This window comes from Thalia democratica, chromosome 1, assembly GCF_965202585.1.
Source record: "Thalia democratica chromosome 1, ktThaDemo2.hap1.1, whole genome shotgun sequence".
NCBI lineage: Eukaryota > Metazoa > Chordata > Thaliacea > Salpida > Salpidae > Thalia > Thalia democratica.
The window spans coordinates 21,492,302-21,520,035 of NC_139165.1; positions in this window are offsets into that span (position 1 = coordinate 21,492,302).

A 27,734-nucleotide genomic window follows, 5' to 3' on the forward strand; every position below is an offset into this window, starting at 1 on the left:
GTTTGTGTGGTTTTTTAAAGAATTAGTAAAAAAAATGTTCACACTTAATAGTGTATCATTTTTAGTAACTATATAAAAAAACATTTACTGTTTTTAATATCTTTTAACCGAATTTAATTATAAATAAAAATTTTAGTTCACACACTTACTTGTCTATAGAAAATTTTTTCCATAAAGAAAATTTAGCCTAAACTAATGACTATACAGCTATATTAGTGCTTTCTTGGTGGATAAAATAGAGACAGATTTTAATACTTTTTTTTACTTAAACATGGCCAGAACTGGAACAGAATCTTATTAAACAATGAGATATTCTTCGTTAAAAATTTTAACGTGTTAAAATTTTCAAAACTATCAAAGTTACTAGGTTTTCAAATCTCACTCATAAAATTTCTTAAAATAAAAAAAATATAAAAGTACACAATCTTACCCCTTTTAAAGATTTTACCCTTCCATAACCATTTGTTTTTTTTCTCCTTAATATTTATTACCATCTACACACAAAATTACAAAAACATGAGAAACAATCAAATAACTTATGTACACATTTTCTTCAATTAATTAAAACCACCATAAATGTGCACAGCTGCCCATTTTAGCATATCAACACCAACAAACATTAATATTCACCAAGACAGAAAAAATTTAAAACTAGATTGTGCACGCATAAATTTTAACTATAAGCAATTTCTGCGTAAGTGAAAACTTATAAATCACTCGAAACTTGTTGTTAAAACAAATAGTGAGAAAAAAAACATTTTAATTATTTTTTATAATAAACAATTACGTATAATAAATCTGAATACTTTTATCAGGATTGGATTCCCCTCTCTCAGAAATTAGTCGATGCTGCCTTCGGGACAAGCAAAGGAACCTGGCATGCCCACAAGTACCGCAGGACTGACAAGTGGAATAACTGGAAATACCGATACACCAGTCCAGCTGGGGCAAAACTCAGGTCTGTTGAATTTCTTTGTTAAAACTTTGTTTATCATTAGCCCATTTAAGTAGGCTTTTAATAAGTTATCAGGGGTCCAACTTATTAGATACGGCTTACAATAATTTATACTTTCAGGCTATGTGTAGTATCTAAAATGATAGTCTAACAAAATAAAGTTTTCTATATATAATAAAAAAGTAGTACAATTAAATGAAAATGTAGTAAGCCCGCGTTTGCTAGGCATAAAATATAAAATAATTAAACCTTTATGAATTAGAATTTTTTTGTTTTGGATTTTTTGCTTTTATTGAGATATAATTATACGACGTAAACATTAAAGGTAGATTGTGTTGACTATTTTCTTCTGTGCATTCTTCAGGTCTACGTTTTCTATTGTTTGGCAAGCACTTCTTAAACAGGAGCTATAGAATGTTTTAGTTTTTTTCCAGATTCAAGACTTTTTGTTACCTCAACATATTGCTGTCAATTAACGGAAAACTTATCAGTATGATACTAAGTTTGGATAATGTTTTGGATACTGAGAAAAACCTACTAGAAGGTGTGTCAGAGATTGAGTAAAAAAAAATCTAAACCAAAAAAAGTCTAAGATATGACATGTGTTTTTAGTGGGAACGTGTCAAAATTGTACAAAAACAAATTTGCACGAAGACAAATTTCTACCAAGAGTCGATTTTGCACAAGTTATAGTTTTGCACGAGATTAAAAATAAAACATAAAATGTATTAAAACATAAACTAATAAAATCATAAAAAGAAAAAAAAAAGTTGCTGACTGAGAGTAAGGACTAGGGATAACAAAGATAGTAAATATTAAAGAAAATAAATTTAAATAAAAAAAAAAACTAATAAACGAAAAAAATATACTGACCAAGGGTAAGATTTTAGGCTAACGATGGTTTAATAATAAAATAAAATTAAATTAAAGTTATTCTAAAAACTTAAATTATATAAAATCAACCCGTGCAAAATTGTCTGCTCTTGCAGTTTTATTCCCTCGTGCAAAAGTATCTTCTTGAAGTTTTGTGCCCTGGTGCAATTTCGTCCCCTTGTGCACGTTCGTGTAAATTAGACAGCTACCCATTTTCAGTATGCTAGAGTATCTAAGGTTTTATCTTAATTATTTCGTAAACATTTTATAAGACCCCTTGTTCGGTTTCGTTAAACTTCATCATAAATCTTTATCCAAATAAAAAAAAATGTTAAATTATTGTAGCCACTATAAATGCAAACTTAGTAAAAATTAACACAATTTTATTTAATTACAGGTCGATAGCAGAAGTAGAAAGAGATGATCATGTTGAGCAAAGCTTTAAAGACAACCTAAAAAATTTCAATAATGACCTGACCCTTAAAAAGAGCGCTGTGCAAAAGCAAAAGACAAGACCAGTGAAAAGATCAGGTCCAATCAACGAGACAGGCAATGGTGCTGAACAAAATGGTGTTACTGAACGCAACCAAACCAGCCTTTCAGTTTTTGAAGAAAGCATGGAAGCTGAAGATCTAACTGCAGTCCAGGTTGCTAACAATGATGGTAATGATGATCATCAAGAACCTAACGTCTCATCAGTTGCTACCGTCGGTGAGGCTAGTCTAGTTGCAAGCAGGAAAAGAAAACCAATTGTATTGAAGCTTAGGAATATAAAAAAGTCTAAGAAGAACTCTTATGAGATTGTTCCTGCTTCGGACGACGAAAACGCTGCGAATGAGGATGGAATTGAACAACAGAATCTTCCTCAACAAGCTGAGAACGGGTGTGAGTCAGGTTTAGATGAACAAGGAACGCGTGGAATCATCGATCAGCAATTAGCTGAACATCAGAACAGTAGCGCTGGAAGAAGCAGAAGAAAGAAAATACGGACAAATGTTTTCGGGTTAGTTTAAGTTGTGCTAAAACTAAAGTTTGTGTTTTTTCTTTGCTAGCCCCTTTAAAATTTTTTACATTTCACAGTAAAGTATCAATGTAATCAAATTCTTAGAGTAACTATGTATAAACTACCCTATTAAATTACAAACTATTGGAAGTCATTCACATAAATAATATTACTAAGCAACAACCAAAATGATGCGGGTATTAAAGCAATGCACGCGGAATTTAATATATTTGTATTAATAAAAATGCTATTACAAGATTTAATATTTGTAATACAGTGAATTAAAATAATAACTTTTTTTAAAACAAAGAAAATTATTTTAATTTAAGTAACAAATGGTTATATTTTTGTTACGAATTAATATTTTAAATAGGTCAAATTTATGTATAAAATGTTTTTTATGTTACCGTTTTTGTTAATACCTTTCATGGGACACACATTAAATTCTAGTCTGATAAATAAGTTTAAAAAACACAAATTTATTTTCAATCAAACTTTAAAAAAAAGTATATTTTTTTTTCATAAAAGTACTAACTGTACCTAGCATGGTTAAATTAACAATCAATAAAATTAAGCGATTTTTTTCACGCAGTGACAATCATAGAGATGCAGACAACGTTTCAACCCGAGCTGATCAAGAAGTTCAAAATGTGATCCAGCAATTACCAAACGAATCAGCTGAGACTCTAGGAAGGTAAAACATGTTTACTGTATTTACTTGATATAATACGTTTTAAACAACAAACGAAAACAAAGCTGTTATTTTTAGTATTATAAATTCTTACGATACCAAAACGTTAAAAAATAGTTATTTTTTGAGAAGAGAGTTTTTTTAGGTTTTAACTTTGAAAATTTAAATGTCAATACAAACATACTTTAGCCTAGTGAGTCACAACTAGCTGATCAAAATAAAAATGCAAATTAATTTTCACACAGTGACTATCGTAACGATGCAGCCAGAATTCAAGCCGATACTCAGCAAGAAGCTCCTAATATAAGCCAGCCAGAACCACAGGAACCGGTAGTAATAGAAAATCATGTTACAAGGTTTGATATATAGGATATCTTTACTAATTAACATAAATCTGTTTCATACGACACAGTGTAACAAAACTGTTTTTGATTTACATATTAAAAACTAGACTAATTACGTTGCAAACATTTCATTTGAATAAAAATATTTACCTAATCTAAGTTTATGTAAGTTATACTATAACGTAAAGTTTAAATTTATACCAAAAACTAAAAGTTTGCAGTATTTTCTAAGTTAACACGTCTCTGGATGTAAAATTAAGTTTTTCTGATTTAAACTGCATTTATTACAAAAGTGTGTCAACTTCATCATTTTGTTCTTGTATTTAATTTCTGCATTATCACTGTAATGTAGACTGTAATATATTTTGTCGTAAAACTATTAAATTGTCTTTTTGTGTTGCTTATCTGTATAACGTTTCATTTAACATGGTTTAACGTCTAGTTTAGTATTATAATGTACCCTTTTCATTTATACTACGTTTCAACAAGTTTAACTCCATTTTTCTGACATAAAAACCTTTAAATTGTTTCAGATCACCTCCAGCAAACAATCTGGTGTTTCTGGACCCTCTCAACGTCCCGAATAAACCCTCTGGACAAAATTATGATCCAGCATATCTGTCCCTCCTTTACGACTCCCTCATGGCGTCCATAAAAAGGAAAGGAAGCATGGCCAACTACCGCAACAACTATCACCTGCTGAGCCACATTGTATCAACTAACTACCACAAAAACGCTGGTCTACGCAATCTCCCCAACGACCGCAGCGAAGAAAGGCGCGTTCTGTTTGCCCCCATTTTCAGGGACTCGTGGAACAAAAAGGGCTTGAACACGATTTAATTTACGTCAATATATAGAGATTATAACAGTTTTCATTGTGTTTGTTTTGAAAAAGCTAAACTAGGCAGCTGTTATCCTGACAATAGATAATTGAATTGTAGTTAATTTTTATCATTATTAGAGGTTTAAATATTTTATTACGTTTAATGATAACAGAACTTAAATAAAATTTGATTGAACTAAGTACATTTTTTAATTAAATACTGATAAACGCTTTGTTTTAGACAAAAGACCGCTGTTTTGATTTTCTGTTCTACTAGTGAAAATAATTATTACGTACGTATGATTTCTCAAGTACAATAGTTGACTGTTGATGTTTATTTTATTCGTGTTTTTTAATAAATATTCAGCTTGAATTTATTATTAATGAAATCAGTGTATAATTACATTAGCATTTTGTTGACAATAGTTTAAAACTCCTATTATTTTTTATCAAAATAGCTTTTCATCCATTAACATTAAATAATTCTTAGTGTTTATATAAAAACAACAGGAAATGATACATAATTTATTTGTTTCATTTACGTTTAGTGTTTTACTAACTTAACAGGGTTATAAATACAAAGTTATCAATAAAAGTTTCGTATGTTTATGTTATTTACTTAAACTTAATTTCTCGCGTCATAGTAACTAGGATAAAAGTGTTATTAAAGAAAAAGGGGAAAAATTAGTTTTTTATATTAGTTTTTTGATTTAAAAAATGTTCGACTTGAGTATCTTATGTTTAGCATAAAGCGTTTTGAAAGAATCTGTTAATTTTTTAAATAGTTCAAAAGTCAAGATTTATAAGAAACGGCCCCTTTTATAAAAAATAAAACTATGGCCTCCATTACAAGATTTTTCAGAAAACTACCATTAAATACACCTAAAACCTTTTTTTATGCTCTTCATTATCAACTCCAAATTAACTTGTATAAATTTCAAACTATGGCCTTGTGGTTCCTCCTTTCACAGCTGATGCCCCTCTGAAATTCGGAAAATTTTCTACAATTTTGAGTATAAGTTTCACATTTACTACTATTTCGTTTAAGACCTTTTTTTTCATCGTCATTATCGTCTCCAGAATATTAAATGCAAGTTTCAAAATGTTGCCTCATGCCTCCTCCCTTCTGTAACGCCTTTGCTTCTTATGCCCCTTAAGATAAAACCCTGGTCTTAACTCTAAACAAAATTAATTTAGAAAAAAAAAATCAAACCGATAAAAATTTAGTTTCTCTAATTATCAAATCAAAAATCTTTAAATTTCTTGCAAAAAGTTACTTTTTGAATATTCACATAACTTTTAAATAGATTTTCGTGTATAATTCTTTAGTATATTACCATTGTTTAAAAAATATTTTATTTTGAAAAGAATAACTTATCTGTAAACTGTCCTTTATTGTAACTGCTACAACTGAAAAACAATAAACATTTAAATTCTAGGTTTAAAATAGTACTAACAAATATCTAAATAATTAATTATCAAAATACTCAAGTAAAACCAGAAAAAAACGGTTAAACTTTTCATTTAATTGGAATAGATGCAAAAAAATGTTAGCAGCAACCATTACTATAACATAGTGCGCAATTTTGTACAAAAGTTTATGTATTGAGGTAGTAATTAGGTATCAATATTCAGTAGTTCTTAAAAAAGAGTAATTGTTTTTCTACTTGAATTATAAACACTTTCAAAAAAGGGCCTGTCTAGACATTTATCATTGAAAAGAACTTTATTTCTTCAACAACAGAGTGTTTTCTAGCAAAGATTTTGATAAAACACTATAATTAATAACTATTACTAGAAAATTCCATGACTGTGTTAAAGTCTGAATTTTTTTCATAAAGAAAAACATGTTAAAACTTTTAACAGTTTATAATACAAGTAAAAAATAAATAAACATAACAATGCAATAGGTCTTAATGCATTGTCCAGTTTGTTTTAATTTATATTCAAATACTTGAAATACAAACCTATTTAGTGTTGTTCTTTACAATGTGAAAGTTCTACCTTACACTGTAAAGCTGGCACGTGTAATCAAGATTTATATACGTAAGAAAATAAAATCAAAGTTTTAATCAAACTTGTAAAATAACTTGTCTATATAACACAAAAACATTTTCAATGATATGTAAGTAATTTACTTACTTAAACAAAATATGTATAAGCTATATAAATATTTAACAATTAGGAAATAAAACCTTTTAAGATGAAAAATTATAAAAAAAATTGCTTAAAACATTTGATATTTTATCAAAAAATTTTTTAAACTTCGTCACTAGTTTTTTTATCAAAAAACTTACAAAACTAGTTTATTAGTTCATTTTTTTATAAAACATCGAGAGAGAAAAAAAATGAGTTAAAATTTGCATTATATACTAACAAATAACCATTATTTTGCGAGGCAGGATGTAACCGTCATCAATTACGATATTGTTAGGTTGAATAGCTTAAGCTACTCTTAAATAAGATAACAAGAAACGGTTATTTAAAGTTTTACAGACGTTCAGATTGAACGCCGGCTTAATTTAACATACTATTACTTACCTTAAAAATAGTATTATAAAACTAGTTATATTAAGGCACGTAGTTTATGTAAATACACAAGATTAATAAACACACTGTGACATAAATGAGAATACAACTAACTAAAATACCAATGACTTCTAACGAGCCTGGTAAGCACATATACTAATTGCTAAACATTTTGTTGATATGGACAGAAAATAGAATCGACGATAAAGTTTCCTATCCTTGTTTAATTAACACAAGTCTTAAATAAACTTCATTCGCCTTGCCGGCTCACTCGCTTCCACGTACTTGTGTGCGTTCTCTCCCCCGGCAGTAATCCACTCGAATCGCATCTGCAAGCTAAGTTTTAAATTAAATTTTAATTTTTCTCAAATTTACATCAAGCTTCTTTTTCTTATTTTATGTTCTCAATACCAATCGTGACTTCACTTAAAACATTGAAATCCTTTAGTTTTAGCTCTTCTGAAATAAAACTTATCATAAAGTGTAATGAGTGGTTCGTTACAAGGATGGCCGAGACGTTAATACGTCGACTGCTAAGCACGGGCGCTTTTTGTAGCACAGAGATGTTATATATAAGTATCAACAAAGAAATAAAATACAGTGCTTATTCACTTATCTGGACTTCACTTATCTGGACGCTCACTTATCCGGACAGTTTCGGTCACACGAAAATTAAAAAAAAAATTCAATTTTGAACACTAACAATTTTGTTTGATACAAATATTAAACGTGAAAAAACTGAAACAAATGTCTATTTTTTCTTGTAGAAGTAAAACTTCCAATAAAAACTTGTTTGTTAGGAGTGATAGTTTCCGTTAAATTGAACCTAAACTTCGTCAAAGTTTTTCCAGAAGTTTTGTCCGTTAGCTATCCGGACATGTTTACAGAAAAATCTTGCCCAACGTGTCCGGCAAAGTGAATAAGCACTGTATGTGGTTTATTAAAAAGTAAGACTAAATGATGTCTAATCCAGTATCTAAAGTAGAGTTGTATTAAAATTAATGATTATATAAGTCAATTATAATTAAAATGACAGTGTAGAACTGTACTTTAGTGCACAGAGCAGCAAATGTGTTTTACCTCTAAGTAATTTGTTTAAGCTCTGAGCTAATAGAATGTAAAGTTTGACCACATGACTTGTGCACCGTCCTTTTTTATTTATTTACTAATGTAATGTACTTGGACTGTATTTTGTTTTTATGTTGGATAGGTTTTTAAAACTATTTTTTTTTACTTTTATGTATTTTCAAGTTTCCAGTACTATTTTCACGTTTTTACGTCATTTTTACGAAAAAAATACACTAAATTTCGTTTATTAACAAAAAGTAACAGCCGGATATCATATTTTAGTAAACTTTTATTAAAATAAAACCATAATAGTGTCTTTTTTTACGTTTTTTCCTAATTTTTTTCAGTGGAAACAAAAAGGAAATATAAGTATAATGTAAGTGATTTTTCATTTTTATGGAAAGTTAAAATTTAGTATAACCCAAGTTGACTTTATTTAGATAATTTTTTTTCCAATAGTCTCAAGCTAGATTTTATTGCTTATATGTATTTTAAAGTAGTTTTTTTGCATATTAGTTTAACCTATTATTTTTATCACGTGGTATTTAAGGTTATGATAAAGTTGTTTTTTTTTTTTGTTATTTTATTGTTTATTATTTGTTTATTTGCTTTTTTCTAAATTAGCCTGATCATACTTCTTAAAACGAGTTGATTTAATTATTCAAGTTAAAAACTTTAATTTTAAACAAACAAAAATCCATAAGTTCAGTACTCAATAGGCATTGAAATGCTACTAAAAGCATTTAGATAACTCTGGTTAAAAAATGTAAATACTAAAACGTTAAATATCTTCGTATGAAGTATAATGCTCTAGTTCAATTATGATAATTTTTTCACTGTATTTAATAATTTATTTATACTGCTTTTATACACGTTTGTATTTATAACCTTCACATCCTGTTTGTAAAATAAAGTTACAAGAGTCAGATTTTATATATAACATACTTTGACATGACAAGTTTCATCTTTTATTTATACCTTTTATCTATTTAGGTAAATTTTAGTTTCAAAAGGTAGATTTTTAATTAAATTTATTGTGGAAAAATAATTATGTATTTGCTAGATGATCAAAAACTAATCTCATGTGCCAGTCTAAAATGCAGATTACTTAGACTAGGTTAGATGTTTCTACTTTATATTTTGCTTTAAAACAAAGTTTTTTTATATTAAGTCAATTTGTTAGTTTGTTAGGACTTTCAATTGTCAAGCTAACGGATTTTTAGTGTGAAGTTTAGTTTTTAATTAAATTAGTCAAATATTTGTTAAATATTAACTTATGTGTAAAACTCATTTAATAATTAAAATATTGTTAGGCAAAGTTGATACTAAAAACTTAGTTGTTTTTTCTTAAGAAAAGAAAGTGTATATAAATTATTTGATTGTTTCTGATGTTTTTGTAATTTTGTGTATAGATGGTTTGTAACTAAGAAAAAAGCTTTGAAATAGTTCAAAACAAAGGGATTTTTACAGACACTTAAGATTTAATGCATTTTAAAATTTCAAAAGCTAGTTCACTTATCAACAAATAAAAATATTGACAGTTGAAAACATAAACTAATCAATAAAACTTTAAAGTTTTGAAATTTTTTACCACACTTTTTTTTTTATTCACAGTTATTTAAATGAATTTTAAAATAAAAATTTTATATAAATTGTAATTTTATAAAATCTAAATAAATTTTATTTAATTGTCTAGATAATACAACTTTGCCTATCTGAACTAATTTTTCATATGTCCAAAAGGAATTTGCAATAAAAAATACTTTTGAAGGTGTAATACTTCAAAATTTTATAAAGGCTGTTATCAAAATGACTTTTTTGAAAACGATTTGCTCTTAAGCATAATTATCCCTTTAAATTATCACACACTCTTGTTTATTTGCGCTTTAATTTGTTCAGCTTGTTAGCAGCTTAGTTATTTATAAATTGATGTTTATGATGAATTATCTTGATCAATTATTTTTGGTAGTGAAAAAGGGTGATTGTTAATGTAAAAATAAGCATAATTTGTTCGGATCGCATAGCGAAAGGGTGGTTTCACGTTTTACACTTAGAAACAGCTTGAATGTTTTAAACTAAAATATTGTTGTTAAATGTCCTGATTTTTCTTATTGGCTTTTATTTATACATAACAAACAATTTTCATAATACTTAGTCAATAATTTTTTAAAAAGGTTGGGTTTTGAAGAAAAAGTAGTAAGTCAGTTTAATTAAAATTTTTTATATTTTTTTCTACTTTTGTTAACAAAAGCGTTTAAAATCCTTTTTTTTGAGTTCTATTCATACTAAATTAGGTTTTAAATTAGCGGATCATCTAAGAAATGTTTGGTATTCTTGTTTTGTGACCTGATCAAAAAACATGGAAATCTAATAAACCTTGAGTTTAATAATTTAGGCAAAAGAACACAAAAAAACATTAAATTTCTGAAAAAAGCCGTAAATACTGAAATTTTGTTTTAAGATTATGAAAATGCTGAATAGTTTTAATTAACCGTTCATAAAATCTACAAACTTTATCGTTTTAGACTTTTAACAGTAACATTTAAGTCGGTTAGATTTATACTGTGAAACACTGAAAACGAATGTTTGAAAAAAAAGCTTTTATTTAAACATTTTGAACATTTTTAATTAACTAATCCATCGGAAGTTTATTAAACTTTTTAACTCGTTTTAATATATCTAAATGATAACACGTACCTTGAAAAACGATGAAATGAAACTTTATTAAATGTGAAATACATTTATGTGTAAATGAAGCTTAATTATTTTGCTGAAATTTATCTAACCAATGAATTGTTTACAAATCAATGTTAGTATTATTAATATTACAAATTATCGTATAGCTTAAGATTTATTAAGTATTAAGCTCCCAACTATGAAAACTAGATTAACTGAAGCATGCAATGATAAAGTTTGAAGTAGAATTTTAATGACTGTTTCTATTGTTTTTATTTTAAACGTTGAAAAACAGGTTGTAATTAAAGACTAGCGTAAAATTAATATAAAAAATTAAACAAAAGTAGATAGAAAATTGTACTTTATAAAAAATTTATTTTAATTGTAATACTTATATTATATATAATATTTTAAGTTGTAGAATATGTTATGGTATTATGATAAAATAAATTTGTAACGAAAACACCTACCATTTTACAGAAACTTGCTTAAGTAATCTAAAATGGCTCCTTCCAAAATTTCCAACAAAAAGTTGCCTGCACAGAAGCAGCGGAAAAATGGAATCGTAAGTTTTTGTTATAATTACTGATATAATATATGAATCTAAATTATCATCATTTTAAACAGTCTAGACTAAAGCGAAGTTTTATTCTTTTAAAACTATCACAATCGTTTAAAAGTTTTATTCAGTAATACAAATATTTCTTATCTTAATCACGACTTATATACTACTTTAATGAAACAGTTAATCGTTTATCATATCAAAGACTGTTTGTGTGGTTTTTAAAAGAATAAGTAATAAAAAAAAATTCAGACTTTTTTAATGTTTTAATTAAAGTAACTATATTTAAAAAATTTGATTTTTTTTTAATATCTTTTCACCGAATTTAATTGGGAATAAAAACTTTAGTTAACACACTTACTTGTCTGTAGAAAATTTTTTCAATAAAGAAAATTTAGTCTAAACTAATGACTATACAGCTATATTAGTGCTTTCTTGGTGGATAGTATAGAGACAGATTTTAATACTTTTTTATACTTAAACATAGCCAGAACTGGAACGGAATTTTATTAAACAATGAGATATTCTTCGTTAAAAATTTCAACGTCTTAAAATTTTCAAAAGTATCAAAGTTACTAGGTTTTCAAATCTCACTCACAAAATTTCCCATATTGCAAAAAATTAAAAAGTACACAATCTTACCCCTTATAAAGATTTTACCCTTCCATAACCATTTGTTTTTTTTTTCTCCTTAATATTTATTACCATCTATACACAAAATTACAAAAACATGAGAAACAATCAAATAACTTATATACACAATTTCTTCACTTAATTAATACCACCATAAAGGTGCACAGCTGCCCATCTTAGAAAATCAACATCGATAAACACTAATGTTTACCAAGACAAGAAAAAATGTAAAACTAGATTTTGCACGCATAAGTTTTAACTATAAGCAATCTCTGCGTAAGTGAAAACTTATAAATCATTCGAAACTTGTTGTTAAAACAAATAGTGAGAAAAAAAACCTTATAATTATTTTTTATAATAAACAATTACGTATAATAAATCTGAAAACTTTTATTAGGATTGGATTCCCATTTCTCAAGACTTAGTCGATGCCGCCTTCGGAACAAACAATGGATTCTGGCTCGCCCACAAACATCGCAGGACTGACAAGTGGAATAACTGGCAATACAAATACACGAGTCCTGCCGGCAAGAAACTCAGGTTTGTTGAATTTCTTTATTAAAATGTTTGTTTATGGTTAGCCCGTTAGAGAAAGCTTTCAATAATTCATCATTAAAATTTTTCGAGTAAAATTATTCAATAGTGTTTATAGTAGTTATGTACTTTTGAACCTTTTTTGTTTTCATATTTATAAATAAGGTGAACAAATTCTTAAATATGGGAAGTTCCCAGTCTGATTTTAACCAGAAGCAATATCCAAAAAACCGCATTATTATAAGTATATTTGGTACCTTTTGTATCTTTATGATCTCTCATATCTTTACGCATTTTTTTCTGTGGACACAATGTACGTAAATAAGCGAGAGAATACTGTACTTCTAAATGATTTGTGTATAAGGTTTTACGTTTAAACTATCTACTATAAATACAAATGTACTATAAACTTTTAAAAAGTATATAAAATCACAGGTCCTTGAGAAAAGTAAAAAAGGATGTTCATCTTGAACAAATTTGCAAAGACAACCTGAAGTTCTACAACAATGATTTAACCATGAAACCAAACGCGGTGATTAAGAAAAATAAGAAAGCAGTGAAACGATCGGGTCTGACCAACGAGACAGGAAATGGTGTTGCTGGACTCAACCAAAACCAAATTAACGATTTAGCAGTTCAAGAAGGCATGGAAGTTGAAGATCTGAATGCAGATCAGGTTGCTAACAATGATGGTAATTGTTATCATCAAGAACCTGACATCTCATCAGTTGCTACCGTTGGTGCAGTTGACGAAACTGCAAATAACAGAAGAAAACCAATCGTGATCAAGCTAAGGACTATAAAGAAAAGGAGAACGACTGGGCAATACAGCGATTACGAAATTGTAGCAGCTTCGGACGACGAAAACAATGCGGACGATGGAGTTGAAGAAGCTCAACAAAACCTTTCTCAACAAGCTGAGAACGGGCGTGACTCAGGTTTAGAAGGTCACAATGAGCCAGGAAGGCGTGGAGTCATCAATCAGCAAATATCTGAACAGCAGAACAGTAGCGCTGGAAGAAGCAGAAGAAAAAAAAGACGAACAAAGTTTTTTGGGTTAGTTTAAATTACGCTGAAACTAAAAATGTTTGTTTTCAGTTAGACCCTTTTAAAGTCTAAGTGAAGTAAAAACCTTAGTAAGTTTTCTTAGTTTAAAAGTAGTCTTATTAAAGGAAAAATTCTTTAAGAGTAACTTTGTATAAATCAGCGTATTAATGTGCAACATGTTAGAGATGACTTATACAAATAATATTACTAAGCTACAACAAAAACGATGCCGAAATTTTAAATGTAATCAAATCGATTTACAACATATTTTTAATTACCTTCGCTTCTTATACAAACTTACATTTAAGGAAAAAAATCTTAGTTATAAAATCATTTAATTTTAACTTAGTTTTTTCTGGGAACAAGCAAACTAATGCTTGTCAAGAAAGATACATGTGATACTAGTCTGATATGATAAGCCATTAAAAGATTCATTAATGGTATTTGTCTCAGGAACAAGCCACATCTTGCTGAAACCGATTCCACGCAGGTTGGAATGGAAAGTCCAAATGTGAACCGAGCACACGAACACACTATTGAAAATAATGAAGAAAGGTTTAACGTTTAAACAATATAAAGACTAAAAGTGAAATATTTTCTACATTAAAAACTACTGTAAACCTATTTATTGTAAGTTTAAAAATTTAAGACCCTGCAAAAATTGCTATCTAAGCATATAATATTTTGCTCATAAAAATACTAGCTGTACCTAGTATGATTATATAGCCATTCAATAAAATTAAGCGATTTTTTCACGCAGTGACATTCGTAGAGATGTAGACAATGTTTCAACCCAAGCTGATCAAGAAGTTCCAAATGTGATCCAGCAATTATCAAACGAATCAGCTGAGACTCTAGAAAGGTTAAACATGTTTACTGTACTTACTTAAAATAACACGTTTTACACGACAAACGAGAACAAAACTGTTATTTAAGTTTTAAAAAATTCTTTAGATACCAAAAGGTCAGAAAATAGTTATTTTTTGAGAAAAGAGTTTTTTTAGGTTTTAACTTTGAAAATTAAAATGTCAATACAAACATACTATAGCCTAGTGAGTCATGATTAGCTGTTCAAAAAAAATGCAAATTAGTTTTCACACAGTGACTATCATAACGATGCGGCTAGAATGCAAGCTGATACTCAGCAAGAAGCTCCTAATATAAGCCAGCCAGAACCACAGGAACCGGTAGTAATAGAAAATAATGTTACAAGGTTTGATATATAAGATATTTTTACTAATTAAGATAAATATGTTTCATACGGCACAGTGTAACAAAACTGTTTTTGATTTACATATTAAAAACTAGACTAATTATGTTGCAAACATTTCATTTGAATGAAAATATTTACCAAATCTAAGTTTATGTAAGTTTTACTATAACGTAAAGTTTAAATTTATACCAAAAACTAAAAGTTTGCAGTATTTTCTAAGTTAACACGTCTCTGGATGTAAAATTAAGTTTTTCTGATTTAAACTGCATTTATTACAAAAGTGTGTAAACTTCATCATTTTGTTGTTGTACAGTACACTACCGCTTAAGTACGCAAATTGAAACCGACCAAAAAGTGCGTACTTAGCACGGGTAGTGCGTACGTTTTGACGACATAGTATAATATGAAATTTAGTTGTTTGTTTTCTTTCTTACAACTAGCCACCAAATAATTAAGCCAAACAAACAAGTCTTTTTTTTTAAATAACATTTAATATATAATTCTAATTTGTAAAATCTTTTTATAAATTTTAAAATGACTTATTTTTTTTATAAAAAGTTTCTACATAATTAATACACACATTTAATATAGAAAGTAAATGTCAGTCAATGATTTGAAAAAAAATATTAAGCTACATTTTGTTTTGTTAGAGGAAAAGTACCAAACTACATAGTGTTTACCAAACATTTTCAAAACATCAATGTATGTACATTTAAATTAATTTATGACTTAACTATTTTGTATTTGTAGGTTTTTTTAACTTTGTCATCTATATTTGTTTATTTTATAGCATTACAGCTCAATTATCATTATTCTTTTTACTTTTCTGCAACCACTACATAAGTATTTAGTTTATTAACTTTTATTAACAGGACTGTCACAATCTCAGGTTACTTTAGACTACTCAGGTTTACTTAACCTAGTTTAAAAGTTGTGAAAGTCTCAGGCTAACTCAGCAGGTTGGCCATTCTACCTGGAAACATAAAATAATCTGGAAAAACTTGATGATTGAAAATTTAGGCAAAAAAACTGGAATTTCTTATAAGTTCTAGTATAACATCCTTTACTTTGTCTTTCTGGATAAGTGCGTACTTAAGGCGTGATGCGTACCAAAAAAAGTGCGTACTTAAGCGGTAGTATACTGTATTTAATTTCTGCATTATCACTGTAATGTAGGCTGTAATATATTTTGTCGTAAAACTATTAAATTGTCTTTTTGTGTTGCTTATCTGTATAATGTTTCATTTAATATGGTTTAACGTCTAGTTTAGTATTATAATGTACCCTTTTCATTTATACTATGTTTCAACAAGTTTAACTTAATTTTTCTGACATAAATACCTTTAAATTGTTTCAGATCACCTCCAGCAAACAATCTGGTGTTTCTGGACCCTCTCAACGTTCCGAATCAACCCTCTGGACAAAACTATAGTCCAGCATATCTGTCCCTCCTTTACGACGCCCTCATGGCGTCCATAAGAAGGAAAGGAAGCATGGCCAACTTCCGCAACAACTATCACCTGCTGAGCCACATTGTATCAACTAACTACCACAAAAACGCTGGTCTACGCAATCTTCCCAACGACCGCAGCAAAGAAAGGCGCATTCTGTTTGCCCTCATTTTCAGGGATTCGTGGAACAAAAAGGGCTTGAACACGATTTAGTTAACGTCAATATATAGAGAATATTTTGATAAAGATTTTAATAGTTTCATTGTGTATGTTTTAAAAAAGTTAAACTAGACAGCTGTTATCCTGACAATAGATAATTGAAATGTAGTTATTTTTTTTTAATTAGAGGTTTAAATGTTTAATGTTTAATGATAAGAGAACTTTAATAAAAGTTTATTGATATAGGTACACTTTTTAATTAAATACTGATAAATCATTTTGTTCTAGACAAAAGACTGCTGTTTTGATTTCTAAAGGCTACTTAGTGAAAATAATTGTAACGTACGTATGATTTCTTAAGTACAATAGCTGACTGTCGATGTTTATTTTATTCGTGTTTTGTAATAAATATTTATCTTAAAAGCAATTATTATGTAGTCAAAGTTTAATTACATTCGTTAGCAATAGTTTACAACTGTTATTATTTTATCAAAATAGTCTCTCATACATTAACATAATTTATTTTGTACTGTTTATATTAAAACAAAAAAAAGATATACATTTCTTTCATTTACGTTTAGTATTTCACTAGCTCAGCAGAGTTATAAACACAAAGTTATCAATAACAGTTATGTATATACATATTATTTACATAAACTAAATTTCACGCGTCATAGTAACTAGGAAAAAAAAATATTAAAGAAAAGGGGAAAAAATAGTTTTTTATATTAGTTTTTTGATGTAAAAAATGTTCGACTTGAGTATTTTATGTTTAGGTTAAAGCGTTTTGAAAAAATCGATTAACTATTTAGATAGTTCAAGAAGTCAAGATTTATACTAAACTAAATTCGTTTCAACAAGTATATTATAAAGCGCATAAAAGACTTATCTTCTATAATATTTTAAGCATTTACTGAATATGTTCTTATTTTTGACTTAAACTTCAGAACATAGAATCAGAGGTTCCCAAAAACTTTTCATAAAACCCCTTTATGAAAAACAAAACTATAGCCATTTCCGACAAGATCGCTAAAAAAACTACCATTTAGCACACTTGAAACCTTCTTTTGCTCTTCTTACATAACACAATACAATTACTATACTTTTAAAGTGATAAGTTATACTTAAATTTTATTTAGTCTAGTATCACAACTACACAAATCTATGTCATAAAAAATTTTCTCGATTTATTTCTGCGACTTTTATTTGAATACTTTTTTAACATTTTAGTATAAAAATATTACAACTGCTTGACTAGATGGAGAAAAAACTGTTATTAGTTATAATCAAACTGTCAACAAAACCCTCAATTTTTGCTACTTTAATTACATTTACTTAGTTTTATAAGACTAGATAATATAACTTTGTTCATCTGAACTACTTTTTCATATGTTCAAAAGGAATTTGTAATTAAAAATACTTTTGAAGGATTAATACTTCAAAATTGCATGATGGCTGTTGTTAAAATGACTTTTTTGAAAACTATTTGCACATAATTATCCCCTAAAGTTACCACATACACTTGTTTATTTTCGTTTTAATTTGTTCATCGCCATGCAGCTTAGTTATTTATAAGTTAATGTTTTTGATACAATCATGTTCTACAATTATTTTCGATTGTAACGAAGCGTGATATTTTAATGTGAAAACAAGCAAGTGTGCATAACGTATTCAGTGTGTTTAGTGTTCAATTTGTATAGCGCCAGTGAGTTTTCACGCTTTACACTTAAAAACAACTTGAATGTTTTAAATTAAATCATCATGCTCCTGTGACTAAGTGAAAACGATTATTAAAAAAATCAGTCGTTTTCTAGAAATTTTTAGTTTCCGTGTGGTTACATTTAAATTGTCAGACCTATAACTTATTGCATTCAATATATTATTTACTTAATGTTTGTAAATTACACTCAACAGTTCGAAGTTATATAGTAAAAAGCGTTATTTTCCTGAAGCCGAACTTTAGAAAAATCAAAAAAAAATGCATTAGCATAATTCAAAATTCATATATTTGTTTAAATTTTAACTTTAAACGTTCAAATGAAAATTTTAATGGTTTATAAAAATCATTAAAACAATATGATATAATGTTTATCTTTAATCTTTGCAGGTATGTTTTCGATTTATAAATTTCAAAGAAAAAGTATTATATATTACTAATAAAATAATTAAATAAAAAAGTACCAATTATTAACTTTATTTACAAACACAAACTAAAATTTCAATTATAGCTAAACATAACAAGATTTTTAGAACTTTTGGCAATTTTTGTTTATTTAGTGATGCGTTAAAAGTATTGTTTACTAAACTGAATATTTGCATGGCTCATTGTACAATTAAAATGAAATTCTTAAAGAACAATTACTGTAAACATATTTTGTTTAAAAATGTATGTTTATCTTATTGTACTTTTTTAAGCAAAAGTTTACGAGATTTTATATATCTGACATGGAATAGCTTTATACCTTTTGATATTTCATTTAATATGTCGAGATACTAAACTATGTACAAGTTAATTACTATAAAAATCATGTTCTAAAATTTCTTAAATAATATTTTAGTTAGACAATAAACTAAAATGATTTATGAACAACTATATACTTTATAATAATATTTAAAATTAAATTTAAAAGTAATAAATTTTTTTTTTTTAATTTAATTTTGACTATTTTAAGTCACACCAACGTTATAAAGCCTAAAAGGAATAAACAAGTTTTATAATTTCTAGGTTTTGCTTTTAATAAAACAAAAATATGATTACGTTTGCATAATTTTTTAAATAAACAAACAAATATTGTATATATTTATTGTTTTAAATAAATTTATCAATAACAGATGCTAAAAATAAGACATCTATTTTATTCATGAGTAAACAAATTGTACATAGTTTTTCTTAAACTTCTGTAACTGAAAAATACTTTTAGGTTGAAAGTTTTATAAGTTTCAAAAGTTTTTAAATAAGGAACAATTATTAATTAAACTTTATTAAAAATTACAGACTTCTCGTTTAAACGCGAAAAAATTATACAATTATACTAAACATTGTTATTATTTTCTTAATAAGTTCTATTTCATGTTTTTTTTACTTAACTATGTAAGTTAGTAAGGTTATATTTTATTAGTTAAACATTTGTTGAATGAGTCGAACTCATGTGTAAACTTGGTAAAATTGATAAAATACTATTGAAAATACCTATTCAAGTTTACTTTTAAGTTATCGTTAAGTTGTTTTAATAGTTCACTGTGTCAAAGTGCAACAGTGTTGTATAAAAACAATTAATTACAATAAGTTGCAATCTTAAAAGAATTCGAAAACTGCCTCTACAGGTTGATAAAACCGTTCTATCAGTTTGTTTATAAACGTTTTTGAATATGAACTAAATTTATAAAAAACAAACATCAATGAAAGTAAGAGGCGTAAAAAATGCGTATCGAAAATTTTGAAGCGTTTATTTAAACGTTTAAAATCAGTAATGTCCACTTTGAATAAAAAGTTAAACTAGTTAATTAAAAACAAATCACACCTTTCATCAGCCGTTTAATATTTTTGTTTAATATTTTTATTTCAAGTTTAATGCAACGTTGCTTACTTCTACTGAGTTTGGTTGTATTTTAAGTAAAGGTAGTACTTTTAGATCTTTAAACTGTATAAAACGATTATTAATGCATTGTAAATAGTTAAAAAAAAAAAAACAACATTAAAAAGTGTAAACTTAAAGTATATTTTAAATAAAAAGCATACTAGATGAAATGTTTAAAAACCTAAGCGATAAAAAACATAAAAAACACTTATTATATGTTAGGCATAAGATTTAGATTTTTAATATTTTAAACTATTTAAAATAAAAACCTTTGTAAGTAAAAACATGTTATATTAAAGTGTGTAACAAATGTTTTTAACACCATACTAAAAAAATATTTTTTAAACGAACATAATACTTAATGCCGTATACATTTTAGCGATCCATTGTAGCTATAAGCTAAAAGCGAGATAGTTTTACTTTTAATAAAACTAAAACTTCCTTTTTATAAATGCTTGTTACTGAAAGAATTGTTAGCAAAAGTTTAAACTGTTATAATTATGTCGTGGCGAAGTATTGCAAAGTATTTGTTTGTTTTTGATATCGCTTAAACGGTTTTGATTAAATAATAACACCATCTAATATTAAACTGAATAACTTAATTGAATGAAAAAATATTTTTAATTCAAGAATAAATAATGTTAATTATATTTAATCCACTATAACATTATTGCGCGAAAAAAATTTAAAATTAAAAATATAACAACTAATAAAGTTTAAACTGTTTCAATTAGTTAACTTTTTAAATCAATAACTTATGTTAAGGGCTTTAGTTGTTTAAACGTAAATTTTTTAAAAAATAACTTCACTTAGATTTTAAAAGTAATGAAAATATAAGTTTAAAAAACCAACAATACTTTTTACTTAGTCAGCACATATGTACAAAAACATAACAATTTTTTACTTAGCTGTTGAAGTTGTACTACTAATAATAAAATCTTAAATTCAGTTTAGTAAATTTGGTTTTATATTAAGATTCTCAACGAAAATAGTCATCTTAAAAGTTTGTAAATCAGGAAAATAGTACATACGAACAAAAAATGTTATTTATATTACAAAAATTGTTTATTTTTTAAAGTGATTAAAAAAATAAAACTAGAAATCATTTTGAGTTTAATAGAAAAGTTGTTTACTAAATCATTCCATTTAAACGATTAAATAATATTGGTTTAAGAAATGTTTGTAAATAAGCAATTTTAAATGATTTTTTTTATTAGTTTTGTTTTATTTTAACTAAAACTGATTAAGGGATATAAATTCACAAAAAAATGTAACAGTAACAAAAATTTACACTAACTAATGTTTGAAATCAATAACTAGGTGTGACAAAACTTTTCTTTTACTTAATAACCTAATGAGGTTAAGCTTTAGATTAGTTTTAAGAATTTAAAATTGTAAATGCTTAAATTTACATAAACTAATCTGTTTAAAACTATTTTAAATAACTAAAGTTTATATATATATATATATATATATATATAAGTGAATCTTAGTTATTTTACTTAAAATGTTCTTTTCTAAAATCTAAAAGCTATGAGTAAAAAAAAATATTTTAAGTTTTTGTGTTTTAACTTTTTCAAACTTTATTTAAGTTTAGATGTAGTTTTTTTTTTGACTATAGTTTTGTAATTTAAAAAAATATGTGTTCGTTTATAAATCTTTTATTAGTGTTATACAGAAAACCGCTTATTAATAACTTATTAGTGTTATACATTAGTGTTATATAAATTATAAAATTAGTGTTATATTTAGTAGATCAGTTAAAAAACTTATCAATTAAAAATCTAACTTTTTTTGAGTACTTCAACTAAGATTTCTAGAAATTAATGTTTTGTAATTTTTTTTTAAGGCTGTAATAAGTGCTAACATTTAGTATTAAATTTTTGTATTTTGTTTTATTAGTGATAGTAGTTGAAAATAAAAAATAACTTTAAATAAAAATTAATATATAGATTTTTAAAGTTTTTTTTGAGAACTAATAGTACTGCACTCTAGGTATCATTTGTTGCAATTTTAAATTACTTAAAAACTTTTTAATATGCTTATTTGTAAAAACAAAACTAGATATCTTCAACATTTTAAACTATTTTTTACGTAAATAAATGAAAAGTTAAAAAATTAATCGAAAAAAATTAAAATTTCAGGAATACTGTAAACAAAATATGTTTTAAAGTGTTACAAAAAGACATACAGAATTTACTTAAACACATGTTATGGTTTATAAATATCAAATTAATGTTTACAAAGTATAATAAAAGCATTATAGTACGAAAAAAATAAAAGGTTATCAAGTGTTTAATAAATAAAAAATAGATAAATTTTTATACTATTAACAAAATAAGGTTGTTTTATTCTACAAAAGTTTGAAAAAAACTTTTAGCAGCTCTTTTTGCAAATTTTTGTTTTAAGTATAGGTTTAAACTTCTTTTTTTTTAATACTTTTGTTTAAACTGTTCCATATAAACTTAAAAAGATTTTTTTTTTTTTGAAAGTTTTTTTTAATGAGCAGCAAAACTAATTATTGCTTTCTGAAAATAGACTGTTTCTTGCAAGTATTATTTTGACATAATGCTTTAAGCTGGTAAAGTTCCATTATGCAGCGTTGGTTATTTTAAGTTCTTATTTAGCACAAAGATTTAAACAACCTTGTGCAAACGTATTTTTGCACAAGTCACTAAAAATTTCACATTTATTTTAATCAAACTACTGGTGAAGTTCCATTATTATTAGTGAACAGTAATCTTACTATATTTATTGTAAACCTAAATCATGTATATATAAATATATATATATATATACTTATATACGTATATGTGTTATGTAAACTTTAGTTTTTTTGAGCTTTTATATACTTTAGAACAAATATCTACAAAAAAAAAGTTAAAAATTGTTTTTTTTTTGTTTTTAAGATACTTCGGTTGTTATTCTTCATTAAATGTTAAAAAATACAACGTTTTTATAGTTTGTGATGTAAAAGTAAATAAGTTTAATATTTTGTGTTTATTATTTTGAATTTTTGCATCTAAGATATTATAAAAAAACATTCTCTTATCGTTTAAAGTTTTGTCAATTCGATTAAATTAATCTGCATGATTTTACATTTTAGGTTTTATAGTAAACGTGTAATTAAAACTTATTTTTTAGATTTTAAATTTTAACATTATCAATAGTAGAATATGAGTAATACAAATTTTATGAATAAACCTTTAAAAGTATTTAAACAATAGCTACAAGCTATTTTCTTTAGCTTACAAATATAAATTAGCTAATAAATTTTGGAAATTTACAAACGCCTTTAATTAATAAACTTGTTAAAACATGTTAATTTAAAAAATATAAATTAAAATTTTCAGAATTCTTTAGTGGTTAAGTTAAATAAAATATTGTTTTAAAATTTAGTTCAAGTAAACTCAAGTTAAGAATTATTTTTAATTTCAATAGTTTATTAATTAGCATTATAAGTAGTTAGGATCCCTTATTTAATAACTACAGTTATTAAATGAGTTAATATAGCAATTAAATTATAGCCAACATAATTAGTTTTAAAACTAAATTAAACAAAAGTAACAGTAGTTAATTTTATAAGCATTATTAAGATTAAATTACCTAAAGATTTAAAGATGTTAAACCTTATGTAACTTAAGAACTAAATTTACAAAAATTCAAACTCAAATAATAAACAAAACAACTACAGTTGATGAAAGTGCATAAACAAAGTTAATTCAACAAAAAAATTGATACGTGAAAAACATAAGGAATGTAATTACTCTGTTTAAGTTAAGTTTTACTTTTAATAGTAAATGACGAATGGTTTTTGTTGGCTAAAACATTTCAAACTCAAGTCAACAAATTAGTTTAATTGTTTTTGTCATAGATAGTAGGGTAAAATGAGAAAGTATCAGAAACATTGTTTAATAGCTTGAGTACTGTTTTAGTGATAAACTAGTTGAAAAGTAAATTTTTTAAGTTTTATTAGAAGCTTTGTATACTAGCTATAAAAAAAACAAATGTAAAGTACTTATACTTATATTAAAAAAGAAAGGTATTTAGTTGTTATAATTGTTTTTGTTAAATTGCAAAAAAATAGGTTCTTTCTAACAGCTAGATTACGAAATCAGTAAAAAATAAGAAAACAATTAACTAAATTTTCAATTGCAGAAATTAAGCTTTAAATAGAAGCACTTAGCAATGAAATTTCTCGCTGTAGTTGTGTTAATAGCTACATTTTGCTTTTTGGTTAGTTAAAGACTTTTATAATAAAATATTACATTTAAACTAAGGGAAATAGCTAAAAAAATGATAGTTTTATAAAATAAGTTTAAATTTGCTGCAAATAACATTCAACTTTGTTTAAGATAGGTTAATACTTTTATAAACGAAGTTGTTACTTACCTATAAATTTATATTATCTGTTTAACTATAAATAGTTGCTGTTATTGTCTGTTCATATATTTTATAAATTTAAAGAAAAATAAAACAAAATATTTATATAGAATGTAAGAAGTGCTCCGATAGAAACTAAAGAGATTTCAGAAATATACGTATCTGAGTACAATGGCAATTTTATCAGCAACGACTTGCAAAATGCTTTGAAGGTGACAAAAGATTATTTCGCCGAAGAGTACAATTTCACAATGACTGTGAGTGTAATCTTAACTTAAAAAAAAATTTTATCTTTAATTTGTTATAAGTATCAGTAGCATATACTACTTTTAATAATTTACGTGTTTTTAAGTAAACAAAGATTACTGTGTACAATACACTTATCTTAGATTTATTAGTAGCTTTTAATGATTTTTTCTTTTATATTTCTAAGCTAACTTGTATTTCAATATTCTTAAATGAATTTCATTTCAACTGTAGTTTTACACAAAGTGTAACAAGATTCTGTAATAAAACGTTCTGTTACAAATTTGCAATTATACTTAATCATATTTTAAAAAACTTGTTTATTAAATGTGCACTAGTTTATTATACTTTTTAACTAGTTGCTTAATTAAAAATCTAGGTAAACCGTTTCTATCTGTATGTGAGAGCAACAAATTCCTTACCATTTGTGTTAGAAGTAAAAGTTCCTGACAACAAAAATGAAACTTGTTCTTATCAAGCTACTGGGATGTATGATGAATCTGTGACTGCTGATATACAATTATGCCCAGAAGTGGTAATTAGTTTATTGATTTAAAGTTTATTTGCATATGATATTAAGCATACATATTTTAATACTTAGATATTTCATTCTATTCGGATTAAGCTAAATTTATTTGTTTAAAATATTAAGCGTACTAGTTCTTATAACTAGGTTTTTAATTTTATTTGGAGAAAATTAATACAATTTTATATAATATTAAGCATACTTGTTTCAACGCTTTTGTATTTTATTTCAAAAAATATTCGAAGAAAGTTAAATTTACTAATAATTAAGACAAAAATAATTTTCATTTATCTTTGTTTGTTATAACCACAGCAATTGTTCTGCCTCAACATTATGTTGTAAAGCTAAATTTTATTGAGCAAATAACGGTAAATTTTTATCGAGTATATAACGGTTAATATGCTAAAGTATGTATTTAAATGTTGTAGGTTATAAAGATGAACAACGGAGCCACTTACAAACTACCAACCAAAAATTCACGAAGAACAAAAAGGGCAGTTAACCAATCATTCATTAATAAAATAGGTAATAAAAAAAGTTCAATATTAGTTTTTTTTTTCAAAATTACAGCTGCTGTTGTAATTTTTGAAGTCTGATGGTCCTTTTTTGTTTTAACCGATATAAAACTTATTCTCAGAGTAAAACTTTTTACTAATAAATAACATTTAATACACTAAAACTCACTTATGACACTTAAAAACAGGTTATTACTTTGAAAAAATTATACTTAGTTACTTATATACATAAAATGTTACTTCGTTTTACGCAAAACAATTATTTTACTACCTTAAATTAAAAAAAGCCTCAAGAAAGTGTAAAGAAAAAAAGAAATGTTTAAAAACAAAAAAAAAACTGAACTCAAGATAATTAAACACCAAACAACAGCAATTAACAACGGTTTCAAGAACATGGAGCTGAGTGACGCTAATTATTTTTTCCAAATACCTTACAACATGAACCGCCAGCCGAAAACTTTGCACGTAAAGTACATGATAGATTACGAAACTCAGCAGAAACTCAAAAACTCTAAAGTTGAAAAAGACACGTGGCTGTGGGCCGTCCACGGACAGGTAATACAAGTTTGATTGTAAATTGCTTTGAAATAATGTGTATAATAAGTGTTGGACACTCAATTTATAATGAATGAATATAAAAACAAATGTACTAAATCAATGCTTGGCAAATTTTTAAATTGTAAAGTTTTAATGTATCTTAATAGTGTAACAAATGTATCTCATGAACAAATAGTATGTTTTAATTAAGAAAAATTAAATAACTTTATAGGAAAACATTAACATTAATTTAAAACTAAAATTTTTTGTTTCCAAAAATGTTATATTCTAATAAATTTAACTAACATAACTATTTTGAGAAGCAATTAGTTATTTTTTGCAAAATGATTTTAGTATTCAATTTCTGTAGCATTTAGTTGTTAAAGTTATAACTAAATGAAGTTATAACTTCAAAATTTTTTTCGTCTTTTGTTAACGTATACATAAAAAAGTTTAGTATGTTTTATATAAACGTAACAAAAATTATATCACAGATGGCTCATTACTACGAAAAACTTGACCGGCCATTCAACGTAAAAATGAGTGATTTCAAATACCTTACCAAAAATGAGGTAAAATAAGTTTTGACACAAATGTTTCATACTTAAGTCATGTATCATTTTTTCATTGCTATTATGTTTGAATAAGTTTCTAATTAAAAGTAAAAAACAAAAAACTATTTTTTTTTTACGAAACCTACATTTGATATTAAAAGTAAAATAAAAACCTTTTATCAAACAAAACAACAGTCGGCAGAAATGATGCCAACACTAGATGTCGCCATGGCGCATTTGGGAGTTTACACGAATCAACGACTGACAGAGCAGCAAAAGAACACAGTTAAAATTGACTACCTGACCGAGTACGGCGTGAACAGTTTTCTGTCTAGAAGGAGGCAGCTCAATTTTATAAACCGCAAGGCTGACGTGGTGGTTTACCTGACCGACCACGTGACAGCCGGAAACGGTACTTGAATTAAATATATAAAATTATTATTTTAAAAGTATTATTGTATAAATTGAATATTCCGCATATTGTTTTTTTGTTACTTTTCAAATATCTATAAAACATTAATTTAATAAATAAACATAAAAAAATTTAGTAATATCACTTAGATACACTTGTTTAAATATTACACCGCCTTTTGTGTTTTTGTTACTTTTCAAACATCTGGTGAACACTAATTTAATAAATATTAAAAAATGTTTAGTAATGTTGCTTTGACGTAAATATTGTTGTAGACTAAAGTTAAGATCTACCAAACGTTTTGATTTATAAATATCTTTTCAATAAAAGAAATAATTACACTAATGTCAGTTTGTCGTAAAAGCTGTTGTATATTTTAACAATCTGTAAGGTAAAATATATATGGTCTAATTCTTTGTTTT